General features: G+C 51.9%; 1 non-coding gene and 1 pseudogene across 1 annotated transcript; one reads left to right on the top strand and one right to left on the bottom strand.

Annotated features, from left to right (window-relative positions):
- The first annotated feature begins 428 nt into the window (after positions 1-428).
- LOC147959184 (uncharacterized) lies at positions 429-4,139 on the top strand (annotated as a pseudogene).
- Positions 4,140-6,210: 2,071 nt separating this feature from the next.
- TRNAF-GAA (transfer RNA phenylalanine (anticodon GAA)) lies at positions 6,211-6,283 on the bottom strand. The gene has a single exon. It is a non-coding gene; the product is annotated as a tRNA-Phe (tRNA).
- Between the last annotated feature and the right edge of the window lie 4,171 nt (positions 6,284-10,454).

Here is a 10,454-nt window from a genome sequence, read left to right as displayed (position 1 = left end):
TAAAATGTCGGTAGCAATTTCATACATCATTATAAAACTCCTCGCACGAGATATCCACCACCATGAATAACTAATCCAAGCAGGATGTGGTGCATCCAAATCTGGATTTAGCCAGCAACACCAGGAGAGAGACCATGCCAATGACATTTCTAATGACAATCGGTGTAAAAAATTACAGTAGATATATGTGCAGGTAAAAGCAGGAACAACGACCGCAGCTTACAACCAGAAATGGCAATAGTGATGTTTAAAAAAGTTCTTTAAAATTTGATCAAAGTTTTTAAACAGAACTAATGTGCGTAGTAAATAAAAATGAAGGGAACATGCATTGATGTTGGCCCGCTGTTACATGCAGCCAGAATATATCTTTGCTCGGGAATAGAAGTGCAGCGCATGGGCGTCCACCCCCCTCCCCCTCTCTCGTCGCCATGGCGTCGGGATCTCGCAGTCCGCCCTCCGTCTCCTCTGCTTTTCACCGCGAGAGACCGGTGGTGTCGGGGCTTGGCCTCTCTGGCTCGCTGGGGTCGGCGCACTCCTCTTCCGCCGGCGTGGCCCAGCCCGGGGTGGCGGTGCCGGCGCCGGAGGCGTGGCGCAGACCAGGTCCGTCCCGCAAGGCGCTCTGGAGGCATCGTCGGGCACTGCGGCGCCAGCAGGAGGCTGGCGGCCATCTAAGCTGGGCGTCCTCGTCTTCCTCAGAAAGGCGCCTGATTCCGCCAGATCTGTATGGGCTCTGCTTTCGGTGCTTCCAGGAGGGTCACTGGCGGCAGGACTGCACCAACGAGCCACTCTGCATCCGTTGTGGTTTCTCGGGCCATGTGTCCTCTCAATGCACGGTGCCGCGCTGGCCAATCTCGGCTGAGGAGTTGCGCCGGGCGGTCATTGACAGGGTTTCGAAGGCACGTCGGACTGATCCGGCGCCGGAGCTTGCCCCAGAGGTGGGGAGGAGACTGATGGAGCCTAGGCAGGACGGGCCTCGGGCTTCGCCCTCGCCAGTTGCGCCCGGTCTCCCTCCCACCATGCCTTTCGACCGACCCCAGCAAGCGCGGGCAGAGGTCTGCATTCTGCCACGCTCAGCGGGGATGGAGGATCTGGAGCGCCGCCTGCAGCTCGCGGTAGTGATGTATGTCGGCGGTGCCAGGCCGCGGGTCTCATGTGTGGATGCGGCGATCGCCATTTCTGAGCAGCTTGACATTCCAAGGCACCGTTTTTCGGTGCACAAATTCCACCCAGAAGATTTTTTGGTAGTCTTCGCATCGCACGAGGTACGCAACAGAGCGCTGGGTGTGCCGTTCGTTGAACACCATGGCTTCAAGTTGTTCATCAAGCCATGGCTGGGACAAGCGCAAGCCACATCTAGGCTCATGCGAGTTCAGGTAGATCTGATGATTGAAGGTGTTTCATCTCATGCTTGGTCAAGAGAAACGGCGACAGAGCTGCTGGGCAGTTCGTGTTTGATTGACAGCTTGGCACCAGAGACTACTAACAGAGAGGATCTGTCCCTCTTCAAGTTGTGCGCTTGGTGCGTCGACCCAGATGAGGTCCCTGCTTGCCGCCGACTGTGGGTTCCTGAGCCGCCCGAGCTCATGGCGAACCCGGTGGCGCGTCGTCCCTCCTTCCGTCAGCTACTGGAGTATCCCACGATCATTCACATCGGACGGGTGCACAACCATACACCACCGGATTGCTGGCGACGTTCGCCTAGCTCGGATGGCGGTAGCGGACAGAGTGGCCTGCCTGACAGTTCCAATGGCAGCGTTCAGGGTGAGTGGTCGGTGCTCCCCTGGACTCGTGGGGTTTGCGATGCCCGTGGGGCGGGCCGATGCTCGCCGGACTTCGCCGGAGGTGCTGGAAGGACTCGCTCGTACCGGCAGGTGCTGGAAGGTCGGGTGGGCCCTTTTGACTGGAGACTCCCGCCCATGGGGCCAGGTGTGACGGTGACAGAGGTGTTAGGGGCCACAGGGCTGGCCCGCGGGCAGTCTTCCCTGGCTGGTGTGCGTTCAAACCAACGGGTGGTGGAGAAACCACGGGAGGCTGAGATGGTGACAGCTAGCGAGCTGGTCACATTGGTACAGAGAGACAGGGGCACTAAGGATAGAATGATTCCTGATAAAGTGGCGCCAGAAAGCAGGCTGACCACTCCCCCTTCCGGAGTGGTTCAGTTTCGGCCAATCGACAGCAGGCAGGTCTCCCCCGTCCTATACTGGAACAAACTCAGCCAATGGAAAATTCGAGGGCTGTGGAGAATGTGGCCAATGAGGATGGGCGGGCCCCGTCTTCTCCTGTCGCGGAGCGGGTCCTGCAAATCGAACAGCAGGGGACAGCTTCTCCGCAGACAGGATTGGACAAGGATTAGACTGCCCAGGTGGAGGTGGACCCCTTGAGGACGGACCCAGTTGAGCCAGCATGGGAGGAAGTGCGCGTGGATCAGGCCGCCCAGCCGCTCATCCCGATTGTGGTGGGACCTCGCCAGGAAAAGTGCCTCGCAGAGGGATGGGCCCCAGTGGAAGAGTTGTTGGCGCCCAATGATTGCGAGCGGATGGATGCCGCTGTGGCCTTGGATTCCGCGTTGATGGAGCATGTAGTGGGACCGGTGGGTGATGTGACTACGTCGCATGCGCTGGTGGTGCATGCAGATGGACGGCTTGGTAATATGACCACGTTGCATGAGATGGAGGCATCGGCGCGGCCAGCGGTTGACGTACGTTCTACGGAGATGCGCCCGTCGTCTAAGGAACAAGTGGCGCTCGACAACATCAAGTCTTTTTGTGCGGGTCTGCTTAAGAAATTAGCGCCCCCCTTGCTTAAAGAGATTGAAGTGGTGAATGGAGTGCGTCCGGGTCAAGACCCCTTCACGCCGAGACGCAACACAAGATCGATCAGCTCCAACTCCAGGAACTCCAAGGCATCGGCGACTGAGACGGTGCTGCTCAAAGCCTTGGGCATCGTGCGATCCGTGCATTCTCCAGGCCCTATCCACAAACATATCGGACCACTGCCCTCTACACCTGGCGCTGGATGAACACTTGCAGCCGCACAAGCGCTTCTGTTTCGAGGTGTTTTGGACCAAGCTTGAGGGTTTTGAGGAGGCTGTGCAGGAGGCATGGACGTGCGATCCATGCATTACAGACCCCTTTCTCAGACTAGACATTCTGCTGCGCAAAACAGCACATGATCTTATGGCATGGGGTCAACGGAAGGTGGGGAACGTGAAGCTGCAAATTGCGGTGGCAAATTGGATCATCTTGCAGCTGGATCGAGCAATGGAGCATCGTTTGCTTTCTACGGAGGAGCGCTGGTTGCGTAGCACTCTCAAGCTGACTTCCCTTGGTTTGGCGTCACTGGAGCGCACGATCGCACGGCAAAGATCTCGCCTAAGATGGCTGGCGGAGGGAGATGCCAACACGAAACTTTTCCATCTAGTGGCCAATGGTAGGAAGCTTAGAAACTTTATCCCCACGCTGACCCAGGATGACGTGGTTATCACGGAACAAGAAGGAAAAGAGGAGGCTTTCTATACTGCATATAAGGATCTGCTGGGCACATGTCGGGCCAGAGAGCACACCATTGACCTAGATTTCCTGGGCATAGCTCAGCTAGACCTTCATGAGCTGGATGACATATATACGGAGGAGGAGGTGTTCTCGGTCATTAAGAGCATGCCGGCTGAGCGGGCGCCGGGGCGGGACGGGTTCATCGGTCTTTTCTTCCACAGAGATTGGAACATTATCAAGGGAGATATTATGGCTGCAATTCATAAACTCCAGCTGGGTAATGGAAGAGGATTCAGAAGACTAAATCAGGCGATCATCACCCTCATTCCTAAGAGACCGGAGGCCTCCCGTATTGGAGATTTTAGACCGATCAGCTTACTCCACAGCATCCCTAAGATCAAAGCTAAATTGATGGCCTCGAGACTTTGTCCGCGAATGGGAGAGCTGGTCAGCATCAGTCAATCCGCTTACATACGGGGCAGGAACTTGCACGATAACTTCATGTTGGTTTGTCAGGTTGCTAGAAATCTGCATAGGAAGAAAGCTAAAGGAGTTATGATCAAACTTGATATCTCTTGTGCCTTCGACTCGCTTTCCTGGGCGTTTTTGATGGAGGTGCTTCGGGCCAAGGGGTTCTCGGAGCACTAGTGCTCTAGACTGGCAATCCTGCTGTCCACAGCCAGCTCACGTGTGCTGGTTAATGGTTGTCCGGGGAAGAAGTTCAGGCACGCTAAAGGCCTACGACATGGAGACCCGGTCTCCCCTCTGTTATTTGTCATTGCGATGGACACTCTCACTGCTCTTATGGTCAAGGCACAAGAATGGGGCGCGATCAGTGCGATGCCAGCCTGCTCACCCTTCCAACGACTGTCGATTTACGCGGACGACGTAATTCTGTTCATCAAACCCACAACAGCAGACTTGAGCTTTACTACAGCGGCCTTGCAAAAGTTTGGTGCGGCGTCAGGCTTACATGTTAACTTTGCCAAGTCGTCTGCGATCATGATCCGTGCCGACGAGACAGACACAGAGAGGGTCTCTCATGCTCTGCCGTGGCGAATGGATTCTTTCCCGTGCAAGTATCTTGGCTTGCAGCTCTCCATCAAGCAGCTTACCCACTCGGAATGGCAACCTGTGGTGGATGACGTGCTCAATTTCTTGCCGGGCTGGCAGAGGGGCATGGTCACGAGACCGGGCAGGCTGACTCTGGTGAACACTGTGATCCGTGCCAGACCCACTCACCACTTGCTTGTCGCTGATGCTCCGAAATGGGCACTGGAGCGCGTGGACAAGAGTTGTCGAGCTTTCTTTTGGGCTGGAACTGAGCATATTCATGGTGGCAAATGCCTGGTTGCTTGGCAAAAAGTCTGCCGCCCTAAGAAGCTAGGTGGATTGGGCGTGTTGGACCTTCAGAAGCACGGTCTTGCTTTAAGGCTCAGATGGGAATGGCTACGGCGCACGGATGATGCTAGACCGTGGCAGGGGCTACCACTGGTGATGGACGCCCAAGTGCAATATGCGTTCAACAGTTTGGTGCACTGGAAAGCTGGAAATGGAGACCGAATTCTATTCTAGAAAGATAGATGGATTGAGGGCTCGTCCATTGCTGAACTGGCGCCATTGGTACTCGCGAAAGTCCGCACGCAAGTGGTTAACAAACGGACAGTCAGTGAAGCGATGCACCTCCATCGTTGGGCGAATGACATCTCGGGAGATTTGTGTTCAGATGGGCTGTTACAGGTCATCAACCTCTGGGACATAATGATCAATTTGGTGCTGGATCCGGTGCACGATGATACACCCCTTTGGAGATGGAATAATGCAGGCACATATACCTCGAAGTCGACATATGACATGCTTTGGCACGGCAGTGTTCGATGTGCGTCGGCAGCTGCAATCTGGAAATGCTGGGCGCCCCTATCCTGTAAGATCTTTATGTGGCTCGCGATGCAATATCGGCTCTGGACAGCAGACAGACGGCTCTGACACGGACTGCAAGATCACACCTCTGGTTGTTACATCTGCGCCCAAGAAGAGGACTCCGTTGACCACTTACTTCTACATTGCGTCTTCGCGAGACAAGTCTGGCATAGCTGCTTCCGGAAAGCGAGAATTAGTGACACACTGGTGCCGACGTTGGACGACAAGATTGAAGATTGGTGGCTAGTAGCCCGTGCGCGCATCCCGAAGGTAAACAGGAGAGGTTTCGACTCGATGGTTATGCTCATTTACTGGCACCTGTGGAAGCATCGCAACGGTTTGGTATTCGGACCATCTAGGACTAGCTTGACGGGGGATGCATTCACTTGCAAGGTTTTCGATGAACTTAGAGCTTGGGTGAGTGCGGGAGCGAATGGAGTCAATACATTCTGTGAGTAGTAGAGTAGGGTTTTAGGAGTGGAGCTTGCTAGGCTGGTTGGTTCCAGGAGGTGTAACCAAAGCCTGGCTGTATTAACTCTCTTGTAAATACTTTCTGCCTTCTATAAAGCTAAGATACAAGATTGCGTACTCTCAAAAAAAAAGAAGTGCAGCGCATATCTTAGTTGAGTCCCGCCGTCATTTGCACGGTCTTGGAACTTTTTTAGAACTTAGACTATGAATCTACCTAAATATGCATTGAAAATTTAAGCATCATAGAAACAGATTTATACATATTATCTAAAAAGTATTATAGGTATGTTTCAGTCGGCGATCATCATTTCAATATTATAAAATAAAATGCGGTGAGCGTGGATCGAACACGCGACCTTCAGATCTTCAGTCTGACGCTCTCCCAACTGAGCTATCCCCGCTTGATGTTAAATTTCGTGCTTCTCCGTATAAGACAAATAAAAGTCGAGGCACCAGTTCGTGCCGCCTACCGTGGAGACCATGTTCGTGACCTGTTTTGCCAACGATCGTGGACTTCCATCAATTAGCAAACGAACAAAACAAATGCTGTTTTGCTTCTGATACTAGCTGTATTCGTATCGTCGAGCAACAAAGACGGATCACGTGTACGTACGTGCGTACCGCAAATCACGTATGTACGTGCATGCCGCTACTAACCGTGTATGTAAAGTTAAAGAGGTTGTTCAATTTTTTTTTTGAAAAGTTAAAGAGTTAATCCGGATATATACCAAGAAAGAAAAGGCAATCTAACCTCCGCCGCTGGCTCCCCTCCGCCGACGGTTTCGGTCGACGGTGATGGGGGGTCGCCACATCCACGCGTGTGGATCATTTTTTAGGCTCTCGTAGTTTAGATTTTTAGTTTGCTCATTGTCTTTGCTTCAGCGGCGACGATGATTGCACTGAATAAAGTTTCTTCAGATCCTATTACACCGATGCGATCGGTTCTACGTTTGGGGATGAATTTGGAAATCAGTTTATTCAAGTAAGGATGGTGTGGCGGTGGCGACATCCTCGTGGTGGACCTATGCCCTCGGGCTCCGCTGTTACGGCGGTGTTTGCTCCAACGCCCGCACAGAGCTTGGGAGACAGTCCAAAAGCGGATGCGGATTGTGGTCTGCATCGACGGCATTTGGAAGATGGTGGATTGTGTGCTGAGTTCGTGGTTCGTGGACGGTAGGTACGGTTTTCTCCTCCGACGTCTTAGTCATGTGGGGCTGTCAGATCTGGAGTTCGATGATGTTTCCGGGATGTTGCCGTTGTCTGATTTGTTCAACGGTAATCGTTACGCCTTTGGCGAGTCAACTTGAAGGTTCGTAAAGCTGCATATCAGCGATGAAACCGCATCAAGCTCGAGTATGGAAGTGACCCCTCATTGTTTTCTTCTTTTTGTTGCTGGTTTGGTGGTTCCAAAAGCAAGTGACGGGCGTTGGTGTCAAGCTCAGAGGATTCTTCGGTCTTGTTTGCAATTTTACTGCGTGGCTTGTGTTTCTTTGTGCAAAGACTAACGTTCTGCTATTTTTTTAGTTTTCCCAGGTCGGCATGTATGTGGCTCATACTATTATCCTTATGATTTATAAAAGAGACACATATTACCATGCGAAAAAACCATTTTAGGGTTATACGTGGACTTTGGCGGCGACTAGTTCGGCGCCACATCATGCATTGTGGCTTTTTCTCTCTCGTATATGCACGAGTGGGCGTATCATTAAAGCAGGAGGGGGAAGACTCACCCGAATTACACACTTTACAAGTTATTTACATGCGGATTTCATCCGACACCACCCTAGATACGTAAATGGACTACTCATGATCTACCCCACCTTGCGTCATCGCCTCAAACCCGTGCACATCACCCTAGATTAGTCCTGCCTTTACCCACAGTCTTCCTCCTTGATTTATTGAGTAATCCGTGCTAGTGACAGAGCCGCTCCATTGAAGACGATGTCGTTCTGATGCTTCCATAGCATCCACATATCAAGGAGGCACTTGGCGCATGTAGACCTCCGATGCTCCCTGTTCTGATCTTGCATGATGACCACTCGCCCAAGGTCTCGTTATGTAGTGGCTCGAACCCGAATCTGTCGGTTGCCGTACTGAACCAATGCCAGACTTGTCTCGCGCAGGCACAACTGATTAGTAGGTGCCGAATTGTTTCCTCGTGTTGCTCAGAGAACAGGCACGCATTCTGATGCGATGGCCCACGCTGAGCCAATCTGTGTGACGTCCAACACCGGTCCTTGACGGCTAACCAAGCGAAGAAGCGGCACTACAAGGGGGTTCTGGACTATCACGTGAAGGTCGCCGTTGATGACACTTCCAGTCCCATGAACTTAGCCATGTACACGGACCATGCTGAGAACTGGCCATTCTTTTCCAAAGCCAACCTATTGAATCCTCCACATCCTTAGTTAACTGTGTCGTCGTGACTCGCGACCAAATGCGTCTGAGACTGATCTTGTAATCCTTATAAGCTTTGGGACCCGCCCATAGACTTCCGGAGCCAGCTCACATATCCTAAAGCCATTGATCCACCGATCCTCCTAGAAGAGTGTGTTCTTACAGTTTCCCACCGTGGCTCTTGCCGCCGCCTGAAACAGGGCCAAAGACTCCGCCAGTATCTCTCGACCATCTCTGCACACATATCCTCTATCCACGGTCTTCCTCTATAGTTGGAACTCTCTCTCTTTCTCTACCAACCTTCTTTATCGGACGCTGTCTCGCTTCCTAGCATGCACACTATCTCTCTTTCTCTCTACATGCATCTATATGTCGATCTCTTTTGCACACACATTGTATCTCGCTCTCTAGCCATATATTCATACTCCAACTCGCGTCATGTAGCATGATAACCCACAAGTATAGGGGATCGCAACAGTTTTTGAGGGTAGAGTATTCAACCCAAATTTATAGATTCGACACAAGCGGAGCCAAAGAATATTTGAAGGTATTAGCAGCTGAGTAGTCAATTCAAGCACACCTGGAGATTAATTATCTGCAGCAAAGTGATCAGTAGCAAAGTAGTTTGGTAGTTTTGATAGTAGTGACAACAGCAACAATAACAATAACAGTGATAGCAGTAGTTTGTAGCAAGTGTAACCGTGATGATAGCAATAGTAACGCAGCAAGATCAATAAGGATAAATTCGTAGGCATTGGTGTCGCTCAAAACCGGCGGATCTCGGGTAGGGGTCCCGAACTGTGCGTCTAGGGGCGATGGTAAGAGGAGACAGGGGACATGATGTTTTATCCAGGTTCAGGCCCTCTTGATGGAGGTAATACCCTACGTCCTGCTTGAGTGATATTGATGAGTATGAGGATTACAAGAGTTGATCTACCACGAGATCGTAATGGCTAAACCCTAGAAGTCTAGCCTGTATGATTGTGATTATGATTGCCTCTACGGACTAAACCCTCCGGTTTATATAGACACCGGAGGGGCCTAGGGTTGTACATATTCGGTTTACAAAGGAAGGAATCTACATATCCGAACGCCAAGCTTGCCATCCATGCAAAGGAGAGTCCCATCCGGACATGGGAAGAAGTTTTTTGTCTTGTATCTTCGTACCCCATTAGTCTGGCCCATGTTACATAGTCCAGCCGCCCGAGGACCCCTTAATCAAGGACTCCCTCAGTAGCTCCTGAACCAGGCTTCAATGACGATGTGTCCGGCGTGTAGATTGTCTTCGACATTGCAAGGCGAGTTCCTCCTCCGAATACTCCAAAACAACCTTTGAACACAGAAAACGTGTCCGGCTCTGCAAAACGACCACACACACACACACACACACACACACAGAGAGAGAGAGAGTATAATCTTTTACGAGTCCAATCGGCTGACAACTTTTGTAGCGTGACATCACGTCACTGCCCGGTCCTTATTTCAAACCATTTTTTAGCCTCTCGCTCCATGTTTCAAAATGCGGTTTTATTGGCACATCTTGTCAAAGCAGAGATCGTGTCCCCTTATTGCGGGATTCTCATCAATACGGGCGTGGGTGATCCAACCGCGCCGTCTGCACGACCCTTGGGGAATAGGCGAGTTTTAAGGCGAGTGGGGAGGCGCTTGATATTCGCAGCCTCTATAAAGGGATAAGGATTTCACCTTTTCACCCACGCCTTCTTTCTCTCTGCCCATCCATTCTCGAGCTCCAGCGCCCAAGCTTCCATCCTTTCCATCTCAAAAAAGCACTCCAGCCATGTCCGGATCTGGGGCGCAGGGAAAGTAGATGGTTTCCTCTGTCAAGGAGAAGGACATCACCAAGCTCTGGGGGGCCGAGTACTTAGCCAAGGAAATCGCCCACCGGCTTCCAGCAAAGGGGCAAATCATCCCCACCCCGGAGCCCCATGAGAGGGTGGCATTCATCCCCCACTTCATCCGCCGATTGGGATTCCCTCTCCACCCATTCGTCTGCGGAATCATGTTCTACTACGGGCTAGATTTCCACGATCTGGCCCCCAACTCCTTCCTCAACATCTCACAATTCATTGTCGTGTGCGAGGCCTTCCTCCGCATCCCACCCCACTTCGGATTGTGGTTAAAGATCTTCAATGTGAAGCCGAAGGTGGTGGGTGG

Source organism: Triticum urartu, chromosome 7A (assembly GCF_056163025.1).
Source record: "Triticum urartu cultivar PI428250 chromosome 7A, HENAU_Tu73, whole genome shotgun sequence".
Classification (NCBI taxonomy): Eukaryota; Viridiplantae; Streptophyta; class Magnoliopsida; order Poales; family Poaceae; genus Triticum; species Triticum urartu.
This window is presented reverse-complemented; position numbering and strand designations above follow the sequence as displayed.